The 26,032-nt window shown below is 43.5% G+C and overlaps 1 long non-coding RNA gene across 3 annotated transcripts in view; it reads right to left on the reverse strand.

The window, feature by feature from the left end:
* The window catches only part of LOC142143463 (uncharacterized), a 231,516-nt gene that overhangs the window by 114,287 nt on the left and 91,197 nt on the right, over positions 1-26,032 (reverse strand). For all 3 annotated transcript variants that reach the window (XR_012689531.1, XR_012689530.1, XR_012689532.1), the window contains exon 3: positions 3,787-3,846. This is a non-coding gene — a long non-coding RNA (uncharacterized LOC142143463). The remainder of the gene's footprint in view (positions 1-3,786; positions 3,847-26,032) is intronic.

Raw genomic sequence — 26,032 nt, forward strand, 5'->3', positions numbered from 1 at the left:
TTCTAATTTTTTTGTCAAATAATGTCAGTATACCAAATTCCAGGTCAATTGGATGAGTCCTTTCTGAGAAAATAGTTTTTTACACACACACACACACACACACACACACACACACACACACACACTAACACACGCCGCTAGGCTTTTACTTTTATATATTAGATAATGCTAAGAATTTAGTAGGTTAGTGTATAACTCCGCCCAGCAGGTGGCACTGCAGCTTGTTGTTGTTTTTTCCACACACAGACTAACACACGCCGCTAGGCTTATATATATTAGATACTGATACTGATAATTGAATCCAAAATAAGATGTCTGCAGGTACAATTGAGAGTTCATGCAGGATAGAAATGTCTACTGAAGGTTGCATACAGAATAGAAGAAGTGGTACTATGGAGCAAATCTATCAAAGGACAGAAACCCATATTGCTGGCAAAAATAGATTTTCTGTTAAAAGAAAGAGAAAACTGAAATAAATAAATTATTGATTTAAACCATTCATTTTAAATTGAATGGGGCTATTTCCATCCCCCCCCCCCCCGAAGAATAAATATTACTTTCCAGTGTTGGGGAACAGCTTATATATCATATATCTACTGTATATTTTTTCTTCACATTTTTTTGATATCTATATATTTTTTGTTATTGCTCTGAAATTGAAAGCTCAACCGGGCTTCCAGAGGCATGTGCACGTATGTTAATGTAATGTTGCCACAGCGATAAAATAATGTTATATTATGGCGAAAAGTAAATATTTCCAATCTGAAATAATTCCTGTGCCGTACCCTGACGAATTCTGCCCTATGCATGTACCTAGGCTGCCTTGTGTTACAGTTTTACGCTGTCCTTGTTTCACCTAGATTTCTGCCAGGGCTTTTATCTGTATTGTACATTAACTGTGGTAGACAACTAAATAAAAACCAATTATTCCTTATCCTGCTCATACTTAGCCATCTAAATCACTGACGTAGTTGTACTATTAGTGATAAATTACGCAGGCTGTATTATCAAGACGCATTGTCATCTGCTTATTATTTCACATTAAAAAAAAAAATCAGGATTTACCAGGGAAGATAAACTGATATGAACATCTTGTATTCGACCACGTCCTGGGTTACATTACAGCCTATTTGAAGTCTACAGAAAGTCTGGGACTTTTCCGTTCATCTTCATTGCATCCCAAAGTCATCCAAGGAAATAATCCAATCAATGGAAACGTGCCCAAATGCATTAAGCTTTTTCCATGACCGAATACGATTTGCTCATCCTTAGACATGTAGAAGGACCTAAATAAATCAGCCCTAAAGGACAATTGTCTTTTTTGGCAGGCGCGGAACTTTGTGAAGACATTAACGGAATAGCTGAGGAATTCTGGTGGGCTTTGACCTAGAGTTTACACTTCCAAAATAACTTGACTTTTCTAAAGTGGTAATTTAATTTTCATGATAATGCTAAACTCAAGCCACATGTCTTCTAATGTAAAGCAGGACTTCTATAATAAACCCTGCCAATAAAACAATGGAGAAACATGCTTAATCTAGTATGCTAGAGGCTCTCTGTATTAGGAATTTTCAAATGCTTGGGCAGATAGGCAGATAAAGTGATTTTATTTTCTCTCATGTATGTTTTTATTATTTCTATTTTCATAAAGCAAAAATTTGCCAGGGGAGTGAGGTCTTCTCTTAAAGTTTTTGTTCTTTTTGGAACAATCCCTTTTTAATCAAACATGTTCCCACACAGCCTGGCAAATAGGAGGATGTCGTATTTGGGAATCCTCCCTGACTGAGTCAAAGTACTGGGCAAACAGCTGATTTTGATGTGGTCAGATAGGGCTCTGGCCCCATTTGCCCATCCATGGACCAAACTGAGCTGGATTATAAGCGTGGGGAAGTGAATGTGGATCCAATAGCTATTAGTCTGCTTTGTCACCACCCACCCACCCTGGGCAGGGTTTCTCAGAAGCGGAAGGGGGGCAGGGCATGGGCCACAACCAGTAGCCATATCGGGGCACAAACAGGGGCTGGTTGGACTGGGGCATCTGTCCTTGGCAAATAGTCTTCCCTGGAGACCCCCGGCAAATGCGACCACTGGTGATAGCTTTGTAAAAATCTCTAATGAGAGACCCTTAAGGGTCCTCTTTAAGCATGAACCTGTTACACGGAGTACATATTTGATGACATTGTAGACTTAACCCCCCAGGCTGGTCCCATGGGCTACATACATTTACTTTCCTTTAGCTTGTAACTAATAGGCTGCTATACCAACCCCCCCCTCTCCCAGCCTAAAATTTGCCAGTCAACCCCTGGGCATGAGATTCCTTACGGTACACACAATTGGTAGATATACAGCTATGAATGTGCTGTTCTATATAAATGGTAATAGCAGCATAAAATAGATGCATGACATAGCAAAATAGTATTTGCGCTCTAGCTTTACATTTTTGCAACTTTGTAAGTAACATTTATAGGCATAACTAGCTAGGTGCATTTGTTGCAAAATGCAAAACTGGTGTTTGCGCATTCGTTGCATCATTGGTCAGCTAGATCCATCTGAAATTGCATGTTTTTTACTTTATACTTTTACTATTTATTTTTTAGGAAAGTATAAAACAGGTCAGCTTAGTGGGAGATTATGAATGCCTTGAAGATACAGTGTGCATTGTACATAGATTTCTTTCTTTAAGTGTTTTTGTCTTTAAATTATTTTTATGTTAAGGCCACCCTCCTTCTCCATGCTTTTACTTTGGGGTCTCTCCTTTGGGAACCCCACATATTGCCTCTGATGAGCAGGGTATACTAGAATTTGTAGTTCAAACACAGCTGGAATCCTAGGGGTAGATTTACTAAACATTCTAAAAAGGAACTGTGGGGGTGTTGCCCATAGCAACCAATCAGATTCTAGCTATAATTTTCTAAAAACGTAGTAGATAAATGATAGCTAGAATCTGAGTACTTGCTATGGGCAACACCCCCACAGTTCCTTTTTAGAATGTTTGATAAATCTACCACCTAGGTGGGCTAACACTGCAATAAGTTAGCAACACTTGTGAACATTATTAAAAAACACAATTACACCAAACTAATATATTTCAATATCTGAATCACCCGGCAGTCCTTGCTTGTTGGAAATTTGAGGTCATACAAGCAAGGATTGTCATAATTTCTTATATATCGTAATTTCTAACAATTACTTAATTGTGCTCTATTACAGAATATAGGTGGACATAGTGGAAATGTGTGTCATGGCAAAAAAACCTCTTTAAATATTATTATAGCAACCATCTTGTTATGTGTAGGAACTGGCAAACATTATTATGGCTGATTGTGTAACATTTTCAGAAAGAGGATTTATTAAATTAAAACCTCAATGACTCAAGATTGATGACAATGAAAATGATGCCGTGGTTACTGACATCATAGATTCACAAGCATGTATTCTATTACAGACCACCGGTATATTTATGTGTACATTCCGTTTTAGATTTGAACATTCTGCAGAGTGGATTATTTAATATAGGCAATGTTATCGGATTATTTCATGGGTAAAATACTACTCAGTAGGGTTTTAGGAGATGAATCCTATACCGCAGAAATTTTAGTTAATGGCTTAATTGTAGATGGGAACTACACTATTCTGGACACAAGGTTTATTTATTATTAAGAGCCCCTTTGCGGAGATAAGTAAGATTTTCTATCACAGATTATAACAGCAATAAAAATGTCCCTAATCGCCGTGATTTAGCACAAAAATATCCCTGAAGCAGCTCAGAGTTAAGAGTTCACTTACCGCATTGCTGTTGCTCCACATGTGTGAGGTGGCTTGCTGGCCTGCACAAGCGCATTGGAACTGAAAGGCAAGATATATTTTTAAAATTAAATGAATATTGTTAAACATTAATTCATTAAAAGTCTGCTTTCATAATAGTTGCAAGCAGCGATACAAAATGATGGTTCCTGCGACCCACTACTTATATATATAAGGGAGGGGTCTGTATGCCCCCAATACCCTGCACAGACGTGCAGATAGAGAACCACCAAGTGCAATACTTCTGCCTGTATACTAAAACATGAAAATCTGAAACATAAATAGGTGCATAACCTGTAAAGCAGCCCTTCTTATCTGCAGACCTCACCCATGAAAGTCTAAAAAATGAACAACATACAAAAAAATAGACAGACGATGGCGCTATACAATATGTTCTAAAAATCCCAATAGAAGAAAGTCTTTTTAAATTCAGTCTCACTGTAAAGTAGTCAAATAATCCTCCACATGTATTTTCATTAAAGATGTCAGTGCTTCATTTGGTAATTCAGCAAATAATTCAATATCTTCCAACCAATCGTTTTTGGATTTTAAATCCTCATTGTATATATCAGCATATGATGTGAAAAAAGAAAAAACAACATATTGAATAGCGCCGTCTTCTATCTATTTTTTTGTATGTTGCTTCTGTATACTGTATATACAAGTGTATAAGTTCAACTGTATTCAAACTATTGCTACTGTACTACAAGTTATCAACTGTGAGTAGCTGCATTTATTCATCTGTTGTTATCATCTTTAATAAACAGAAGCCGGTTTAAGTTACAAATGTGTTGTGGCTTAACATCCTCATTAACACCTTTAATTCCATCAATAGGTATAACCAACAGGTTATGGGTTCAGGCACCATGTGTTAAAGTAAATGCTTAAACATAAAGAAAGATAACAGAAGTACAAGAGAATAAATGCTGATATATTACAGAATAGTCCTTTATTCAGTACAGTAAAGAAAATAAAAAAGCACAACACAGGCAACCAGTATGAACATTGCTAAATCAAAAGTTTCTGAGAATTATGCAACGTGGAAATTTGCAATGCAAATGCAATTAATGCAGGAAAATTTATGGAAAGTCACAGTAGATCCAGACACCAGTCCAAATGCTGATGAGGTGAAACCATGGGCACCAATGGCTTAGCTGTAGAACAGCACGTGTATGATCATTAATGATATAGATTCAGCAAGTGAGATGTTGACTGCTCTAAAAAATGTGTATGAAGACAGAAGTCTGATGAGAAGGATAAACTTGAGGCGTACACTGTACGGGACTAAATTGAGTACTTGTGAGAATATGAATGAGTACCGTATTTTTCGCTCCATAAGACGCACTTTTTCCCCCAAAAAAAGTGGGGAAAAAAGTGTGTGCGTCTTATGGAGCGAATACAACAAAAAAAGCCTTGTACAGAATACCTGGTTGCCGTGGGGACGCTCCAGCGTCCTGCTGCCGGGCGGATGTCTCCATTCTGCAGTGGTGTGCGCATGTTAGTGACGTGGTAAGCGCTGAACGTGTCAATGGTGTTGAGAATAACACTACGTCAATCCGGAAGTGACGCGCGTTCCACTGTGAAACGCACGCCGTCTCTCCCGCTGATTGGCTCCAAAACACCACTGGGAGCCTGCTCTGTGAGCGCGGATAGCGCTGTCCGTTTCAACGGGGATCTCTGCATCTTGGTCACCCTAAAGAACCATTGGACTCCCTCTACACATAGCAATCAGTAAGATATTTGCCTTTATTACAGAACTTGCACTAGGTGCCTCAAAGATGGATTGCTGCATCATTGCACATTTACACCTTATAGACTCCCTATAGACTCGAGACAGGAGGGACAGTGAATTGTATTTTAGTTTGGATAGGTTTTTAGAAGTTAAACTTTATTGATGGGTAGTGCAATTTCTAAGTGGTAATTATAATACATTCTCTGACCTCTTATGTATGATGAATTAGTTGTTGGACTATATTTTAAAACTCATAGCCATATTAGCAGTGCCATTTGGTTCAGAATATTTGAGATTTGAGATTTGGTTCAGAATAATTTTTTCCCCGTTTTCCTCCTCTAAAAACTAGGTGCGTCTTATGGTCAGGTGCGTCTTATGGAGCGAAAAATACGGTACATAGACAAAATTCTGTCAATATCCGAGCAATTGGCATCTGTGGGAGCACAGGTGGACGAAGAGGAAGACGCAATGGCGATGTTGCAGAATCTCACACCAGAGTATGATGTCTTACTAATAGCATTGGGGGTATATTTACTAAACTGCGTGTTCGAAAAAGTGGAGATGTTGCCTATAGCAACCAATCAGATTCAAGTTATCATTTATTTAGTACATTCTACAGAATGACAGCTAGAATCTGATTGGTTGCTATAGGCAACATCTCCACTTTTTCAAACCCGCAGTTTAGTAAATAAACCCCATTGGAGTCTAACGATACCAAGTTAATGACAGAAATCGTGAGAGCAAAGCTGCTTCAATTCAAACAGAGAATTCTTGTTGAGGCAAATGCTGAGAGTACAGCTCTACTCACTAAAGGTGCGAAGTCCAAGAAGCCCAAGTACAAATGCTTCATATTTTATAAGACGGGGCTCAAAGCATCTGAATGCAGACTAAAAGTTATAAGTGGTGTGGAACAGAAAAAGTGTGAAAAACCTAATGAGTCAGCACTGAATATAGCAGGTAGTCATAAGAAAGACTGCTGGTATATGGACTTGGGGGCCACAAGACATTTTAGCTGCAATCAGAAATGGTTCAGTTCGCTGAAACCATGTGATCTAGTTACAGTAAAAGGAATCTGTGGAAAGGTTCTTACTGCAACAAAAGTCTGGACTATCACAGTATAAAAGGTGAAACCATCATCACAAATATCCAGGACGTATTGTATGTACCAGAATTGGGAACCAACCTTATCGCTATAAGCATCCTTGAGAAAAAAGGTTACGAGGTCAAATTCCCCTTAGGCCAAAGTGTGGTTCAAAACCAGAAAGGTACTGTAATTGCAACAGCAATGAGGTGTAACCAGCTTTATGTCCTAGACACATAAGAATGGCATGCGATGGCGGCTTCAGACAACTGTCAATCAATGGAGCTGTGGCATAGAAGATTGGGTCATCTGGGATATGACAACATCCAGAAGCTCGCTGATGGGATGGTGACAGACATCACTGGGAACAGTTCGGAGAGACCGACATGCGAGAGCTGCATAAAGGGTAAGCAAACTCGTTGCCCCTTACCCAAGTCAGCAACGAGAGCTGAAGCACCCCTAGCTCTAGTGCATACTGATGTGTGTGGTACAATGTAGGTAAAATCAGTCAGTGGCTACAGATACTTTCTGACACTCATTGATGACGCAACTAGGGTGACGCATGTCTACTTCATAAGAGCTAGTGTTATGATTTGCCTTGTTACCCTGTGTGCACATATCTGTGATTCTCCAGAGGAGCTGCTGTCCGGCCATTCCTCTATCAGGGGTTAACTAGCACTGCTATTAATTATCCTCACCTGTCTGTGGCCTATATATGCCTGCTTATTCCTGAATCCTTTGCTGGTCATTGATGTTCCTAGTCTGCTCATGTGTTTCTCTGTTCCTGATTTACCTGCATGTTTCTGACTACTGCTGCAAACTGGTTTCAGTTAAGTCATCTGCTGCATTTCTTTATTATTTACTGCTTGTTTGCCAAGATCTGGAAATCCATAGTTCCATTCAGCCTAAACTGTTACTGTTTATTTTTGCCTTACCTGGACTATACTTTTCTGAAATAAACAGTTTAAAACGTTTATATCACGTGTCTGGCTCCATGGCTGTAATTAAGGAAGTGGTTGTGAACAGAACCCTAACAGAATGACCAGCCAAAAAGAAAGCCTTGGAGTCATGTGGAAAAACCCTGCTTCAGATTTCACCTGGAACTCTCATTGCAATTGATTTAATTTGTTTTCTCCCTGCAAACATGTCTGCTCTACAAATGGCTGAACAGCCTCTGCTTCAGTGTCTACAAACTGACATAATTCTGTTACGCTCTCAGCTAGCTCAATTTTCTGCTATACTTTTGGACCCACTCAGGAGACTATCAGAATCTGTTTCTCTGAAATCCAATTCCGTTGATTTGCTTCAGCCAACTCTGTCTGCTGCTGAATCTGTGCTGCCAGTACCTCTTAATAGTACTATGACAAATTTGCATTTAACTAACAACTACAGTGTAACAAATGCCCGGTTCACAGGTGGTCCACGCCCCCACCTGACCGAAGCGGAGCGACGGCGCAGAATAACCAACAAACTGTGTCTCTACTGTGCAAGCAATATACACCTCTTACAAGCCTGTCCTCTCCGCAGACCACGACAGCCTACCAAACCATCTACTGCTGTTACCTCTCCGCACTCTGGATTTGTTTACACTTCACCTATTCTGCTCCCTGGGATGAGACCCAATCTGCCAACCCCAGTTACCAGCTCTGAGGCGCCAGCTCCAGCCGCCTATCCTGAGGCGCCAGCTCCAGCTGCCTGTCCTGAGGCGCTAGCTCCAGCCGCCTGTCCTGAGGCGCCAGCTCCAGCCGCCTGTCCTGAGGCGCCAGTGCCAGCCTCTGTCTCCTGTCCTGAGACTCCAGTGCCAGCCTCTGTCTCCTGTCCCAAGGTGCCAGCCTCTGTCTCCTGTCCCGAGGTGCCAGCCTCTGTCTCCTGTCCCGAGGTGCCAGCCTCTGTGTTCTGTCCCGAGGTGCCAGCCTTTGTCTCCAGCTCTGAGGTCGCATCATCTGTCTCCAGCTCTGAGGTCGCATCATCTGTCTCCAGCTCTGAGGTCACATCATCTGCCTCCAGCTCTGAGGTCGCATCATCTGCCTCCAGCTCTGAGGTCGCATCATCTGCCTCCAGCTCTGAGGTCGCATCATCTGCCTCCAGCTCTGAGGTCGCATCATCTGCCTCCAGCTCTGAGGTCGCATCATCTGCCTCCAGCTCTGAGGTCGCATCATCTGCCTCCAGCTCTGAGGTCGCATCATCTGCCTCCAGCTCTGAGGTCGCATCATCTGCCTCCAGCTCTGAGGTCGCATCATCTGCCTCCACATCTGAGGTCACATCATCTGCCTTTACCTCTGAGGTCCCATCACCTGCCTCCACATCTGAGGTCACATCATCTGCCTCCACCTCTGAGGTCACATCATCTGCCTCCACCTCTGAGGTCACATCATCTGCCTCCAGCTCTGAGGTCACATCATCTGTCTCCAGCTCTGAGGTCACATCATCTGCCTCCAGCTCTGAGATCACATCATCTGCCTCCAGCTTGGAGCCTGCTGCCTGTGTCCGGTCCCGAGTCTCCTGCTGCAGCCGTTGCACCTGAGTCTTCAGCCGCTGCCTCTAGTTCCAAGTCTTCAGCCGCTGCCTCCAGTTCCGAGTCTTCAGCCGCTGCCTGCAGTTCCAAGTCTTCAGCCGCTGCCTCCAGTTCCGAGTTTTCAGCCGCTGCCTCCAGTTCCGAGTCTTCAGCCGCTGCCTCCAGTTCCGATTCTTCAGCCGTTGTCTCCAGTTCCGAGTCACAAGCTGCTGTCGTTGTTCCTGAGCTACAGTCTGCTCCAGAGGGGGCGCTGCCCTTCCAATCTGCTCCAGAGGGGGTGCAGCCCTTCCAGTCTGCTCCAGAGGGGGCGCTGTCCCTCCAGTCTGCTCCAGAGAGGGCCCTGTCCCTCCAGTCTGCTCCAGAGAGAGCCCTGTCCCTCCAGTCTGCTCCAGAAAGGGCCCTGTCCCATGCGGTTCAGCCCGAGTTGCCAGTCCATGCGGTTCAGCCCGATTTGCCAGTCCATGCGGTTCAGCCCGAGTTGCCAGTCCATGCGGTTCAGCCCGAGTTGCCACTCTATGCGGTTCAGCCCGAGTTGCCACTCTATGCGGTTCCGCCCGAGTTACCACTTGGTGTTGTCTGCTCTGCGGCTCCTCACAGTGCTGTCTGCTCTGCGGCTCCTCACAGTGCTGTCTGCTCTGCGGCTCCTCACAGTGCTGTACAGTCCGAGTGGTGTCAGTCTGGGCTATCCGTTAGATGGGCCCAGCTCACCGTCCCAGTCGGGGACTCCTGCTCTGCCGTCCCAGTCGGGGACTTATGCTCTGCCGTCCCAGTGAGGGATTCTCCAGAGATTGCTGCTCAAGTTGAGGACTCCTCAGAATTTCCTAGTGAGCCAGAATGCCCAGATGCCTCTTCCAAGTCACCAGATCCTCCTCCAGTTTTCTTTGATGGAGACATCAAACAGTTTATTTAAGTTCTTTAGATTTCCATGAAACAGTTTCAAGACTCTCCAGATTACTTTGCCAACCAATTTAACCAAGTGGGTTCCATAATCATGAGTTTTAGAGGGGAGCCACAGACCTGGGCCTTCTCCCTTCTAAATTCCGATAACCCCATTATCCATAATACCATGGACTTTATTAACGCTCTGTGCAAGAAGTACTCTCCATCAACAGTTGATTTTCCTGGTCATAGTCCTTCCGTTTCCATTCCAGCCTGTGTTTCCGCTCCTCTGCTTATTCACAAGTCATCGATGTCCGTTGCTTCCATTGGTCAGCCTTTATCTTCAAAAAATAAAAAGAACAATCACAAACAACAAACCTTGGTTACCGGCTTCATGGGCATTTCACCATCTTCTCATAAAATTAACAGTCCTGTTCCGACTCTAGGCTGGGACTCAGACTCTGAAAGCGAATTTTTGGAGGATACTAGAGTGTTAGTGGACGAACTTGCCAATTCTTCTGCTTCTGAAGAATTGGGCCTTCTCTGTACTCCATTAGAGAAGAGCCCAATTGTGTCTCCAGGGAGATCTTATAAAAAGAAAAGGTAGAGGAGAAAAACCTGAAAGGAGCATGTATGGAGCGTCTGGAATCCGCTGCTTAAAGGGGGGACTATGTTATGATCTGCTTTGTTTCTTTTTGTTCCTTTTTTGTTATGATCTGCCCTGTTTCTTTGTGTGCATTTTACCCTGTGTTATGATTTGCCTTGTTACCCTGTGTGCACATATCTGTGATTCTCCAGAGGAGCTGCTGTCCGGCCATTCCTCTATCAGGGGTTAACTAGCACTGCTATCAATTATCCTCACCTGTCTGTGGCCTATATATGCCTGCTTATTCCTGAATCCTTTGCTGGTCATTGATGTTCCTAGCCTGCTCATGTGTTTCTCTGTTCCTGATTTACCTGCATGTTTCTGACTACTGCTGCAAACTGGTTTCAGTTAAGTCATCTGCTGCATTTCTTTATTATTTACTGCTTGTTTGCCAAGATCTGGAAATCCATTGTTCCATTCAGCCTGAACTGTTACTGTTTATTTTTGCCTTACCTGGACTATACTTTTCTGAAATAAACAGTTTAAAACGTTTATATCACGTGTCTGGCTCCATGGCTGTAATTAAGGAAGTGGTTGTGAACAGAACCCTAACAGCTAGGAGTGAAGTCGTAGACAAAATTGTGGAATACAAGAGCCTTGTAGAGACTCAAACGGGTCTGAAACTAAAAGTCTTGCGATCCGACAATGGCGGAGAATACGACAGCAAGACTTAAGCTGAATTCTTAAGAAAATATGGCATACAGCACCAACTAACAATTGCCTATACCAAAACTGAATGCTGTGAGTGAACGAGCTAACAGAACAATTGTTGAACGAGCACGGACTATGTTGAATAATGCTGGTCTAGAGAAAACGTTTTGGATGGAAGCAGTGTGCACAGTTGCTGTAAAAGGTAAAATGCCACTGGCGGCATGGTCCGGTAAAAAGCCAAGTGTCAACCTTCTCCATGAATTCAGCTGTAAGCCGTATGCACATATTCCTAAAGAAAAATGACACAAATTAGATTTCAACTGACAACAGTGTAAAGGATTCAGACTTTGGGGCATTAACAGCAAATGGCTTATTAAATCCACAGATGTGGTGTTTCATGAAAACACACAACCTAGTGGAGTAGTGGAACAGCAACCACAAGAATGTTAGGCTGCCGGTTTGATAACTAACTTACAGAACAGATGACAAAGTCTTCACCTATAGCAGCCACCTTTCCCAAAGAGCTTTATGTGCTCACAGGTACTCGGATGCCTCCAGGACTTAACTCCTAGCGTAGTCCAAGTTTGTTATACAGAACCGCAGCGGCAGGCAAGAGGAGGCTGAGTAGATGGTAACGGATGGTGAGGTGTAAGCCAAGGTCAGGGGTCACAAGCAAGGTAGAATAGTCAGATACATGCCAAGGGTCAGGGTCACAGGCAAGGTCCAAGGAACAGGCAGAGGGTCACAACAGTAGGTGCAATTGAAAAGCAGGCAGAGTATCCACAGGAACTGGGACAAGCAGCAACAGGACTGGAGAAAGTCAGCAATGGAGAAAGTCTACGCTAAAACCAGCAGGGAGGCTAAGCCCTCCCTGCCTTATATACTGAAAGCAGCCAATCAGGGCCTAGCCCTCAAAGTATCCTCAGTCCCCGCCTAACTAAGACAAATAAGGAACTTAATTAGCACACAGGCTTGTTTCTGTAACGCTTCGGTCCCGCAAATAGTACCTGTTCCGTTACCCGCATGTCATTGGTCTGGAAACTGCCATGTTCCAGCGTCAGACAAACGTCATTCATTTCATTCAGCTATACTCAGTTCGGCACAGATGCAAATCTATTGCACTTCTGGACCTCCCTCCTTTTCTCATTGGCTGAGCATTTCTGGAGCACTATTTAAACCTCCTGAATTCACCTGTGTGACGCCTGTTCTTCAAGCTCACTTCCTGTAGCCTGTGGTTCTGGTTCCTGTGCTCCTTGTGGATCTTCCGCCATTCCAGCCTGCTCTTAGTTTGTGGCCTGTGTTGAACCATCGCTGCTCCAGTACCTATTCTACCATCTCCAGTGTACTTCATCACGACAGCTCTGGTTCTCTCATCGCTACACTCAGAGCCGCTATTACTCCTGTGACTCCTCAGCTGTTTCCACGAGTTGCCTCCGCTATACCAGCCTGCTCTCAGTTCGTGGCCTGTGTTGAACCATCGCTGCTCCAGTACCTATCCTACCATCTCCAGTGTACTTCATCGTGACAGCTCCGGTTCTCTCATCGCTACACTCAGAGCCACTATTACACCTGTGACTCCTCAGCTGTTACCACGGGTTACCTCCGTTACTTCAGTCTACTCTCAGTCTCTGGCTGTATTGAACTCTTGCTGTTCCAGTACTGCTGTTTACCATCTCAACTGTACTACATTGCAACAGCTCCCGTTCTCTCACCGCTATCACTCAGAGCTGCTACTACTGTATCTTATCTATTGTTGCTATGAGTTACCCCGGCCACCTCAGTTGCTCTTAGTCTCCTGCTGTATTGAACTATTGCTGCTCCAGTACTATTACACCACCTCTCATGTACTTCATCGTGACAGCCCCAGTTCTCTGATTGCTACCACTGTGGACCGCAACTGCCTCGTGACTCATCGCCTGATCCCCCAGTTATCTCTACTTCCTTGTGTGGTCTGCACAATTCCAGTGCTGTACTCCAGCTGTTCCAGTACCTCGACCTATCACCCTCGAGACAGCCTCTGTTTCTCCTGGTTGCACCACAGGACATCTACTCTCCTTGTGCCTCATCTATAGCTGCTCGTGTCACCTGGCTCCTCCATACCGTTCTGCTTTACACCCACTCACAGGACCGCGACCTGCAGGTTTGGTGCTGCAAAGTCCATACCTCTTTGCGGGGGTTCCTGGCGAAAATCACCGGCCTGTTAGACTCCGCGCCTGTGGGTGGGCTAAGCAATGTCCAGCAGAACCTAGGGATCAATTTCCTATACGCCAACCGTGACAGTTTCTTTAGTGAGCGTGCCCGCACCCATCTGTCAGCGTTGCCAGGACGCAACGCTGTATAAAAAGCGTCCCGACCGTTACCATGGCGACGGTCGGAGATGATATATCGGCTGTTGCCATGACAGCCGGGATGCTGGAGGGGGATGCGAGCTACGGATCACCGCGGCTCATGACAAGGAAAAGTTTGTGACACTAGATGTTCAGGCAGCAGAAAGCGTGTCTGAGACTGAAAATGAAATTGCGGATACCTAACTGGAAAACAGAAGTTCTATGAGGAGTAGCAAAGGTATTCCCCCTAGGAGATATAGCGAGTTGTTTGCTAATCTAGCCTTTTGAGAACAGCAAAGCATTGAAGAGGCAAAATCTAGCTACGAATGGGAAGAGTGGAAAGCGGCTAATGATACAGAGTTAAAAGCTCTGGATGACAATCATACATGGACTATAGTTGACAGGCTGAGTAACCACAAAATGATCAGGGACAAGTGGGTCTTTTGTAAGAAAGTGAATGAGGACAGTACCATCACACGCTATAAAGCCTGTCTTGTTGCCAAGGGATACACACAAAAGTACGGGATCGATTACGGAGAGCCTGTTGCCAGATACAGCACCCTGAGGTTAGTGATTGCCATCTCCACTATCCATGATTTGTTGTTGTATCAGCTTGACTTTGACTCAGCATTCTTATCTATAACTCTTATTGTTGGTCCTCATTGGTATCCTTCCGTTAACCTGCATGCCTGGTGGGGGTTTTGTTTTTTGCTGCTTTTGAAGGATACCAATGAGGCCCAACAATAAGAATTACAGAAAAGCCCATCTATATATATATATATATATTTTTGATACGCTCAATCACGAGGCGTGTGCTGTGTGGTGGTGGGATCCACATTGGTTCGAATATATTGTGATAATTACTACACTATCTATGAATTTTTCCTGTGTTTGAGATGACCACAGACATCTGAGAAGTATCTTGTAGCTAACCAGCATTACAGATCTTGTTGATGTGTGCATGTCCTTGTTGACATCTGGTACGAATATAAGATCAATTGTGTTTGTGCTGATTTAAACGTTTTGGCGCCTATCCCTACCCTTTTGTTTCCGTATATTTATTAGTGATGCTCAGGCTCGGTTCCCCGAGAACTGAACACACCCGAACTTAGCAGCACCGACTACCGAGCCGAGCCGGCCTTGGAATTGAAAACGAGGCAAAACGTCATTGTTACGTCTTCGGATCATGCGAGCTTTGGATTCTCTAAGTACTGCCCTCCACAGTAATCCAGCGCCATTTCACAGAGGGTCACAGAAGGGGTAGCACAGTTCTTGGCAGTCTCTAGTGCAGTTGAGAAGTGTCATAGGTAGAAAAGAAAGAGGAGGGGTAGCAGTGTTCTTTGAAGTCTCCAGTGACCTTCAGAAGAGCTCCATTGCTAATTGTCATTGCTGAAATACAAATAATAGGTCTGGCAGGCTTGGTCTTCTAAATGTGCAGTCTAAGGGGCATATTCAATTCTCGGCGGAAAAGGCAAAAATCTCTCGCTCCGCATACTATTACCGTTATTACGGTAATAGTGCGCGTAAAAACCGCTATTACGGTAGTTTTCTCGCTGGATTTCAGCTCACAGCTCCCTGAAATCCAGCTTACTATTACCATAATAACGGTAATAGTTTTAACGCCGCGGTAAACGGCGAGAATTGAATATGCCCCTTTGTATGAAAGTGTATGAAAATAATATTTTGACCTGTGAGGGGGTCAAAATTGACTGCAAATGACTTGAAATTAGTGTTATTGAGGTTAATAATAATGTAGGGGGTCAGTGAAAATCTCTGTGTGTGTGTGTATGTATATATATATATATATATATATATGCCCCCCAAATGCACACAGAAGGTGACCGATGGCTCCCCACTACTTATATAAGGGAGGAGTCTGTTGCCCACAATAACCTGCACGGACGTGCAGATAGAGAACCACCAAGTGCATTACCAACCTGCCTGCTACTGTATGCTGTATATACAAGTGTATAAGTTCAACTGTATCCAAACTGTTGCTACTGTTGAATACTGCTGTACTACAAGTTACCAACTGTAAGTAGCTACATTTATTCATCTGTTGTTATCATCTTTAATAAACAGAAACCTATTTAAGTTACAAAAGCGTTGCAGCTTAAAGTCCACATTAACACCGCTGAGCACCTTTAATTTCATCAAAAAGTATAACCAACATTATCTAGTACATTCTACAAAATGACAACTCATTTCTTATTGGTTGCTACAGGCAACATCTTCACTTTTTCAAACTCACAGTTTAGTAAATATATCCCCAAGCCTTTGCTACAAGGCATCACAGTAATGGTAAATGATTTTAGAAAAGTTTTGATGCCTTTAAGGGAAGAAAAAGAACAAATATATGAAAAAAAGGTGAAAAAAAAAGTAAAATAAATAAATGTATAGCTTTGTTTTTTGAGGGAATATTCTGGATTGGCATGAATGTTTAAAAGTATAGGTGAGAAGAATTATAGAACATTGAGGAGTGTTCTGCAGATTGGCTAAAAATGTGATGAAAATATATATTTTTTTAAAGTACTTAAAAAAAAGGAGGTTTTTTTGTGCTTTCTTAAGTCTATGGGTGTTTTTACAGCTGTACAGACAGGATAATTTCCTACTTATTTGTAATATGAATTGCTGATTCAGACTGAAAAACATAGGTAAAAAATGACCACATAACAAGTATTTAAGAACAGTGACATTGTGACTATAACTAGACAACGCCCACTTTGTATTCATTAGCATAAAAAGATGGAAAAACTGAGGAAAACGGTGATAAATGTTATAGGATATGAAATAAAACGAAAGATTATGCTAATGAAAAGTTAAAGTAAAAATGTATATTTCTCCTCTTTTAGAGAACAGCACCCTACTTTGTTTCTGGGTTAACCCTTATTTCAAAACCGGGCATGTTTCTCAGCTGTTTTGTTGAATTTTTGCAAATCAGTGAAAACTGGGCAGTATGTCAAGAGTTTTTTATTGATTGAAACAAAATAATCTAAATTCGAATAGGTTTGATCATGATAAACTTTGGTCGAACCTGTCTGGCCACGTTTCAGTGGTTGACAAGTAGGTGAGCCAGTTTGAGCTTAAATTGATATGTTTTTCAATACAAAGCTCAAACAAACATTGCAAAGTTGCCCACAGAAGTGTTTGCAGTAGGAATATAAAAGGAGTGTGTATACTTTTTAAGGTTTAAATATTAACTAGTGTTTAAAAAAAAAAAATTAAGACACAAATTTTAGTGAGAATGAGGAATGTGAAACAAATCCATAAACAGTGTGCCTTGAATCAGGGCCGGATTTCCCGCTAGGCAACCTAGGGAACCTAGCGGCTCTCTGGGGGCCCATATGGGGGGGACAAAACAGAAAAAAAAAAAAAAAATTTCGGCCCCTCCCCCGACAAGATGCAGGGTTCCCCATTACGATGAACAGCGCTAATCGCGCTCACGAAGCAGGTCCTCAGTGATGGTACAATGCCGATTCGCGGGAGAGAGACGGCGTGCGTTCCACAGTGGAACGCACGTCACTTCTGTATGGTGTCAGAATGTATGACACCATTAAATTACCACATTAACGGTTTTTCCGCGCACGATTACTGTAATATCGGTAATCGTGCGCGGCCCGCAGGATTTTCGGCAATCCCGCAGACAATTGAATATGCCCTTGAAACTCTAAAACACACAGTACTAATACTCACTGCATATTTTCTCTCTCTTGCAAGCTCAGCAAATGTCCAAGCACTTGTTTCTCATTAATATGACTCCTCAGTGTATGGCAGTGAACCTGGCAATGGTCTCGCTTGCCTCCTCCTCTGCCACTCTCCCTCATTTCTCCTTCTTTTCTCTGTGTTCTGGCACCAAAATCCCTGATTGTGGCGGGCTCTGTTATTACACCCTGAGTCCTTGCAGCTCAGGCATGCTGGGAACAGTTGTTTTCGGCACCCAAGACTGCATCGGACTGCACACTAGTGCTAGATTTGTCCTCTTTGTTACCCATATGCAGCATGGTTTAAGTGTATTCCTATATTATTTCAGTCTCTTGCAATAACGTTTTACACTTTTCTTTTAAGCAACACCCCAGTCTCTGAATTTATTCTTCATGGGATAGGCACAATGAGGCACAGAAAAATGTTGAGGTTGAGAATAGGACTTGGAAAAACTATACAACTCTGTTTAACCTGCTGAGACATAATATTTTCATTCAGTTATTTTATGCAGACACTCCTAATTGTCTGCCTTGGGCATAACAGTGCCCTGGAAAAATCTTTGGGCTGTGACCTTTCGCATGTCAGTGCCTCTTGATCCAAGTGTTGATGGTGAAAATAGCAGTAATGTTACTTGAGAGTTCAGTACTACTATTTTAGCGTCAACTCCTTCACTCAATTTGACCACATCTCCCAACTGTCCTGATTTTGGCAGGGCATCCCTATTCGTGAGCTGCAAAAGGTGTGCGCCTTAATGTAAAAATGGGTGGGGGTTTGAATGAATATATCCATTTGTGGGTGGAGTTTGGGTTGCATGGGCGGGGCTTATTTTGTTCCACTGTCTGGATTCTAAATGTTGGGAGCTATGATTTTGACCGTTTTATTTTCACCCAAATACAGCTCGTTTTTAGCCTCCTGCATTAAACCACTCACTACATTTCAGTATTTATCAACAGTGAACAGAGGCTTCGACAAAAGTGTGCAGTATACGACATATAAGAGGTCATCCCTGGTGGAATGTGAGCTGATCATGTGATGCCTACATCCAATCCCAGCTAGCTCCCTTCAGCTGGGTACACTCCCCATAGCTGTCCACTGTCCCTAATATCAAGAGACTGTTCACGCATACAGAGATTTGTACCTGGAAATATATCTATTTTTCAGCTTTGTTCAACAGCAGGTACAGTATCTCTTCTTCTACGTATTTAACATAACCTTCACTATCTATTCTTAATCTACAGGCTTTATACATTTATATTTATTGAAGCATAATATTTTATATCACAAAAAATGAAATAAAGTTGAGTAAAAATATGAGGGGTTTGGTACATCAAGGTCCATCCAGACTTCCTTAGTGCACAAAACACTGAGATCCATCTATTCACCAGCACAATGGCCGAACTATGCGCCTACTGCAGTGGCTCAGCAGTTAACACTTCCGACTCACAGCACTGGGGTCATGTCTTCGTTTGCTGACTCAAATTTTCAATACCTCCCAAATTTTTAATTTGAGGAATTGGGACGTGCGTGTGGAGCACCAGTAAACAGGGCATGATAAACGATCATTAGGCCTGATATTGCATTAGTGTCTATGCTCCAACGATGAACGATTACCATTCCAAAGCACATCACATAGTTTCATTTGATTTTTAAACCAAACTAAAAATCTCATTCAAAGATTAAACAATGACGTTTCAATCCTGCAGTGTGTATGCACTCAGGACCGGCAGTGTCCATAGCTCTCTATGCAGTGTGCAGAGTCAGGATCTTTTCAGCCGATGGTTATGATAGATGAAGAGCACAGATCTGAAGGTAAATCTTGTAAAGTGCGTATAGTGTGCACACATGAATCGGCATGCTAATCGCGACTATTTTTAAATTGTTGATAAAATCGTTAACTATATCACATAAGGAGAAATTTTGTATAGTGTGTATCCTGCCTTAGTCATTTAATTGCAGCTAAAGAACAACACAATGTATCTTCCAAGGGTGAACTAGAGTTATATATTTTTTTTAAAAAGCACACACAACTTTTTTTTTCATGGGATTGCAGCTTTAAACCTTGTAGGGGAGTTATAAATTCCATTTAATCTTTTATTTTGCAGACATTCCATCTATAACATGCAAACGTAAAATGCTGGCAAACATCTGTTTATGATGATGAAGCAAAAAGGTGCAATTTTGCCATGGCATGAAACAGAAGGCACTCCCCGAAAACATTGCCATGTCACTCTGCTGTACCATAATAAATATGTGGGGGGTTATAACTCCCTGCCTTGGCGTGCTGCCATTTCTTTGCTCGTGTGCATTCAATGTATTTGGGATACAGGTTTCCCGCAATTATGGTACCAGCAGCCTTTAAAAATGTTTTCTGTTTAGTGTGACCGCTATATTCATTTGAAGAGACATCTGTTTGTCCCTGTTAAGAGTTCAGCTCTTGCAGTTTCATAGATGCCAAGAGGTTTTAGAGAAGGTCTTCAGCAGAGTAATACAATTTAATTTACTACTGTGTGTATAGTTTAACAAATATGTGTAATTTAAAGCTTCTGGCCAGAAACCATTATAGAGATTTCCTGGATTTGGCCATGAAAGATTTTCCTTGATGCAAATTATCTATCCACATGTCCTCACTGTAATTCATTCCTCATTTTACAGCTCATAGGAATTAACGTTATAAAATTATGATTAATGCAGGTTTTAGGCATCGGTGCAATTATTTTAAACAAAGTTTGCAAATATTCTTATAAACACAATAACATTCTATGATGATGATATGTCACATACACTGTACCCCTGGTTCCCTTGTAATGCTTTACTTCTGCATTCAGAGCCCCATTTTTATTGTTAGGGACCTCTTGAATAGGGGGCGGAACAGAGCATCTCAGGCTGTTCTGGCCGAAAAGGGCATAGAAAGGACTTCTTATGAGCATACTCGATCCAGTGCATGTGCTACTGAGGAGAGGTGGTTCAGAGCAGAGAGGAAGCCTCTGGGAGTGCTGCGGTGGCTCTGAAAGGTGGTGGGGGTTTGGGGGTACACACCCATGGTAGTTTAGCCACTGCACTAGAACATACCTACCAACTTTGTAGTGTTGCCGTCGGGAGTGAGTGAAGCACATTGCGTCATTAAGGCTCCCATTATGCCCACTTCACTAGGAAGTGGTAGGATGCGGGAAATTGGCCTGCCCTACCCAGAATTCTGGAGTATCTTGGACATTCTAGGAGAATGGGCAAGTATGGTCTAGAACAAGGGCTAATAAAATAGGACAAAGCAGAAAAAAATGCCTGAAATGATATATTGTTTGACAGAGATCTGAAGCATTTGAGATGAGTTAAGATGTGTGGAGAAAAAATTATAATTAAATGTAGATTTTATGTCAGTTCAAATATATATGGCTTTGGTAAAGACTACCTGGAACACAGCTGAGGCAGACAATTTGGGCTGGAATAAATGTAATTAAAATGCACCCTGTCAATTCACTAGGAACCAGTAATATCACTGAGACATTTCTTGCAGCCATTTTGTGTCACTGGTTGCCATTTTGTAAACACTCTTCATGCTTTGATGTCACTGGCTCCTAGTGAACAGATATGGCTTCTTTTTGATGGGCATTGATTTAACCTCCAAAATGGCTACCACCAATGAGGTTAGCTCCACTTTGTGTAAAAGGCATGTATGTTTCACAGACACACTTAACCAAATCTATTTACATTTTAAATAACATTTAAATTTAATGTGAACTGATGCACCCTTTCATGCACATGAACAGACCTCTATAGATTTAAAAAAAACATGCGTGTTTATTCAGTCACTTCAGAGCAATACATTTCAATATAGTACAGAGAATATTTAGCAGAGGTAGGATAGATATTTAAAGGGACTACATGGGCCTATTTATTAAAACTGTCCTTATCAGTGAGATACATCACTCCTACAATTATAAACAAATATCACTGGTGCAGCTAAGCGTTAATCAGTTGCCCCGTGATACCGGCCTGCAGCAGTATGAGTTGGTGGTACTCTTTTCCAGCTGCAATAATCCCGACAACAGTTAGCCTGACCTAAGTCGTGGACTTGGTGCTCTGCTTTCTTCATCGGATCCTGTTAGAAGCGATGGACCAGGGAATTTACAGCACGTATGCACTTTTCCTGCAGTCATAGCATTTGAATCTGGTAGGAAGCAGACTGTTTTATGAGATATTTTATTACGTGAGTGTATATTTTATTTTAAATGTCTCTTAATAAATTATATTACACAATGTGGAGCTATTTCTCCTTTTAATTTTATGGATAGACCCTGATTGAATCCATTGCTGGGAAGTTGGATCCCTTTGTACAAAATTACAGAAAAAGGAGACAAGTGTGGAGACGCCGGCTCCACACACGGGCCGCGGGCCAATCACGGCGCCCGCCCACGGACCAATCACGGCTCCCGGCCGTGATGAGGTCATAGGGAAGCGCCTGGCCCGGGGATATCGTCGGCGGCCACGTGGGAAGCGGGCTGTTCGGCGGGAAGTGAAGCTGGAGGAAGGACGTCTGGACACAGCAGCACCCTCAGCAGCAGCACCCTCAGCAGCAGCCCCCACGGTAGCAGCAGCAGCAGCAGCACCCACAGTAGCAGCAGCAGCAGCAGCACCCACGGCAGCAGCAGCAGCACCCACGGTAGCAGCAGCAGCACCCACAGCAGCAGCAGCACCCTCAGCAGCAGCAGCACCCACAGCAGCAGCAGCACCCACAGCAGCAGCAGCACCCTCAGCAGCAGCACCCTCAGCAGCAGCACCCTCAGCAGCAGCCCCCACGGTAGCAGCAGCAGCAGCAGCACCCACAGTAGCAGCAGCAGCAGCAGCACCCACGGCAGCAGCAGCAGCACCCACGGTAGCAGCAGCAGCACCCACAGCAGCAGCAGCACCCTCAGCAGCAGCAGCACCCACAGCAGCAGCAGCACCCTCAGCAGCAGCAGCACCCACAGCAGCAGCAGCACCCACAGTAGCAGCAGCAGCAGGACCGAAGAGGAGTTACGCTGACGTCGCGAGCGGAGGACCTAGACCAGGTAAGACGCCAGTGGGGACCACCCCTCCCGGGCCCACGCCCGCATCCTATCGGACACTCTTTACCCGGGCCCAGGGCCTTCTGCCGGCGTCCCTTAAGTCTGCCTTTCCATTTGGTAGCTCCCGTTAGACCCAATAGGGCACCAGGCCCTGAGTAGATTCCCTAGGGCGCGAGGCCCTCAGGTCACCCCTGGGCTTTAGGCCCTGCCTTAGAAGTCGGTCTTTGTTCCCTCTCTCCCTTTTCCTAACCGTATCACCCTTGGGGCAGAGTAGGACAAGAACACACACACTCTGCTTTGATATTACACTTTTCCGTGTTAATAGTGTCCTGGGTATTGTACTGTGCAATTGAGTATTGTATTGTGAGTATTGTACTGTCAATTGAGTATTGTATTGTGAGTATTGTACTGTCAATTGAGTATTGTATTGGGGGGTATTGTACGGTGTAGTGGGCGGTTGGGGCGTGTTGTGTCTCCCTGCAGGGGTCGGAAAGTGGTGTGTTGGGACTGATCGCCGGGTGGACTCAACTCGTTCCCGAGCCGGTAAGTATTGTCTATCCCCTTTCCCTTCCCCCTTCCGTGTAGGCCCTGGTGGGGCAGATCCTTGGGCGGCGGTGTGGCACGACTTCTTCGCGGGCTGGGAGAGATCCAGGTCTCCCTCGGTGCCTTGGAAGTAGTGTAGCACAGCCCTTCTGAGTTCCGAGGGCGGTTCGGGCGTTCCGCGGTTCCACTGGGGCAGTACAGCCCTGCCCTGGTGAGTTCCGGGGTTGGTCACAGCCGTCCACGGTTCCATTGGGGTGTCTGGCCTGAGTTCCGGCAAGGTTGCCTGACGGTTCCAGGGCAGACGGTGCCTCGTGGGGTAAAACGGAGTCCGCCCGCACGCCGGCAGGAGACTGACGGTTCCGGGTGGGGACTGTGATACCTCGCGGCGCACCGCCGGCGGAGTGAGTCTTGTCCCCACACTTGTGGCCCTCCCCAGAGGGGAGTAGGGAGTTCGGGCGAGAACGTTCTCTACCCCGAACTCTTGGAGCCGCGTGGCTTGGCCAGAATAAAACGGAGAGTCGCCAAGCGGGGCTGAGTAACCCTCTAGTCCTGGGCGGCATTCCGGACACCCCCTTCCACTTCCCCCATTGTTTTCGTGCCTCTGTTCCTCTCGCACGCAGGAGGGACCGTGACTGCAGCAGAAGCCTCCTGCACTTGACGGGTTCCGCCCATAGCGACCCTCGGGATCAGGTGAGAACCTTTCCCCATTACAGGGGATCCTTTGAGACGTTCTTCGGGAGTAGCGCTCTCACACAAGGTAGAAGGAATATTCAAAGCGCTATTATACCTGACCACTAGTAAGATTGTGCACAAAGGGATGACGGTGATAAAAGGATAAAATCAGCTGGATGTCCTTGAATACTGACTGACACAATATATGGTGTTGTTGAGTTTTTCATGTCATCCTGGGTGACGAGCTCAGCATTTGATATACTTGAAATAATTACTGATTATTTTCTGGGGATGATTGATCTACTGAAGAATCGTTTATTCCAGTACTGAAAAAGAAACAAAGATATTCCCCCAGGATTGTTGGAAAATACTATTTTTGTGACTTTTTTGGTTCTTTGTGGAAGACTGTAGACTGTAATTGCACTTGTTTCCTATCATATCTGAGTACCTGTTTCTTAGTGTTTATTATTTTGGTGAAATGATTTGATAGGAAGTGGGCTGATATACCTGGGAGCGGTTCAGAAGGGTTATTGTTCTTATTTTACTTCAGACAATGTGATTAGGGGCCTGATGATGCAAAACATGTCATGATTACCCCTGCACTTGACAATTAGAGGGGAGGTGTGGGCAGCATGGTGGCTTAGTGGTTAGCACTGGGGTCATGAGTTTGATTCCCGAACATGGCCTTATCTGTGTGGAGTTTGTATGTTCTCCCTGCATTTGCATGGATTTCCTCCCACACTCCAAAAACATACTGGTAGGTTAATTGGCTGCTATCAAATTGAACATAGTCTGTCTCTGTCTGTGTGTGTGTCTATATTAGGGAATTTAGACTGTAAGCTCCAATGGGGCAGGGACTGATGTCTATGAGTACTCTGTACAGGGCTGCGAAATTAGTGGTGCTATATAAAAAAAATTATGATGATGATGAGATCCAAAAAGTATGTATTTCTTTTCCACTTCTTGAAACCCTTAAAAATATTCTTTACTAGTGATTCTACAACAAATTACTGATGCTCAACAGTGTTTACTCATATATTGTTTAAGTAATTCTAAAAATAAATTGGGAGCTACGTGCCTATCCCTTTGAGTTGTTGCATTGAGAGTGTTTCCTCAATCCGGTCAATTCCTGATTGAACATACAGTATTACTCTGTATAGCAAATGATCAGTCCAGGTGTACCTTCATTTACAACACTAGTACAGAGGGTATAGTCCCTCCTAATGCAACAGTATCCCCGTAAATCATACACTGATGTTCAGAGTTGGGCTCAAAATGTGAGGACAACCTTCCTGTAATAGTACATTTCATTAACCACAATTTATGATTTATTTACTTAAAGTATTGAGCAAATAATAGTGGATCAATTTGTGTACAATAAGATGTTATTATTTTACCACATTCTTGAACATATGGTTATGTAAGTGTAAAAATCCTTCATTTTCCTGGGCAATCTATGCCAAGTGTTTTAGGGATTTTATTTTACGGGAAAAATGTGGGCGAATGACATCTTTTCACACAAACCGTGCAAGCTCACCACAACTTAAGAAAACGGCAGAAAATGTTTGTCCTGAATCCTGTAACAAATTATACAACTCTTAAGCAGTTCCCTCCCTCCATGATATGGCTGAGATGGAGGCCTGCAAAAGTCAAATAATTGGTTTAACCTGATCCCCTGTGGCTACGCTCTACCTTGTGAAAAGACTGTTGTAATCTTATTGTAAACATAATTATCCTAAGTAAGGTTTTCATTAATCTTAAACTAAACCACAGGCTGACATACATCAGACTTTTTGTGTTCAGCTAGCACCTGTAAGAACCTGCACTTCCAATAAGCTGGTCATTTGTCTTGATGGGATACTGTATCTTGCAAATGGTTTTTATCTCACTCTGTGAATATTTACGCAGTCTTTGCTATGGGCAGAATCCATCTCGCTTGCAGTATGGGCAAAGGGTTATGGTCAAAGGTAAAATTATTTATCTAATGTAATTAATTTTTAACTATAAAATTAGCCAGTTATTAGTCAAAGGACTGAGCAAGTTGTATGTTATATGGTTTTTAGTTAAAATAAATAGCTGATGTAGCACATTCATAACTGTCGTATAGAGCAGTATATGATTGGTTGAGAGCTGCCCAAAGACTGCCCTCTCAGTCACTGAACACACATTTTCAAAATTCTGCTGGTAATCTCTGAAATGTGGCTAATTTCATACCACATCTCATTAGTTTGAATAAGGGATGTGAGGGGTGAAATTTCAGATGCTTCCTCCAGTCTGCAATTTTAGGTACGTTAGACTGTAGTGAAAGTTCACTTTTTGGCCTTGTGTAAGTCACCCTTGTATAGATGCAGGGCTGTAACTTTAGCGCCTGGGACGAGAAACAAAAATGGCGCTCCCCTAGCCCTCAATTTTAACCAATTGAATCTAAAATATTCATG

The sequence above is a fragment of the Mixophyes fleayi genome, chromosome 3, assembly GCF_038048845.1.
Source record: "Mixophyes fleayi isolate aMixFle1 chromosome 3, aMixFle1.hap1, whole genome shotgun sequence".
NCBI lineage: Eukaryota > Metazoa > Chordata > Amphibia > Anura > Limnodynastidae > Mixophyes > Mixophyes fleayi.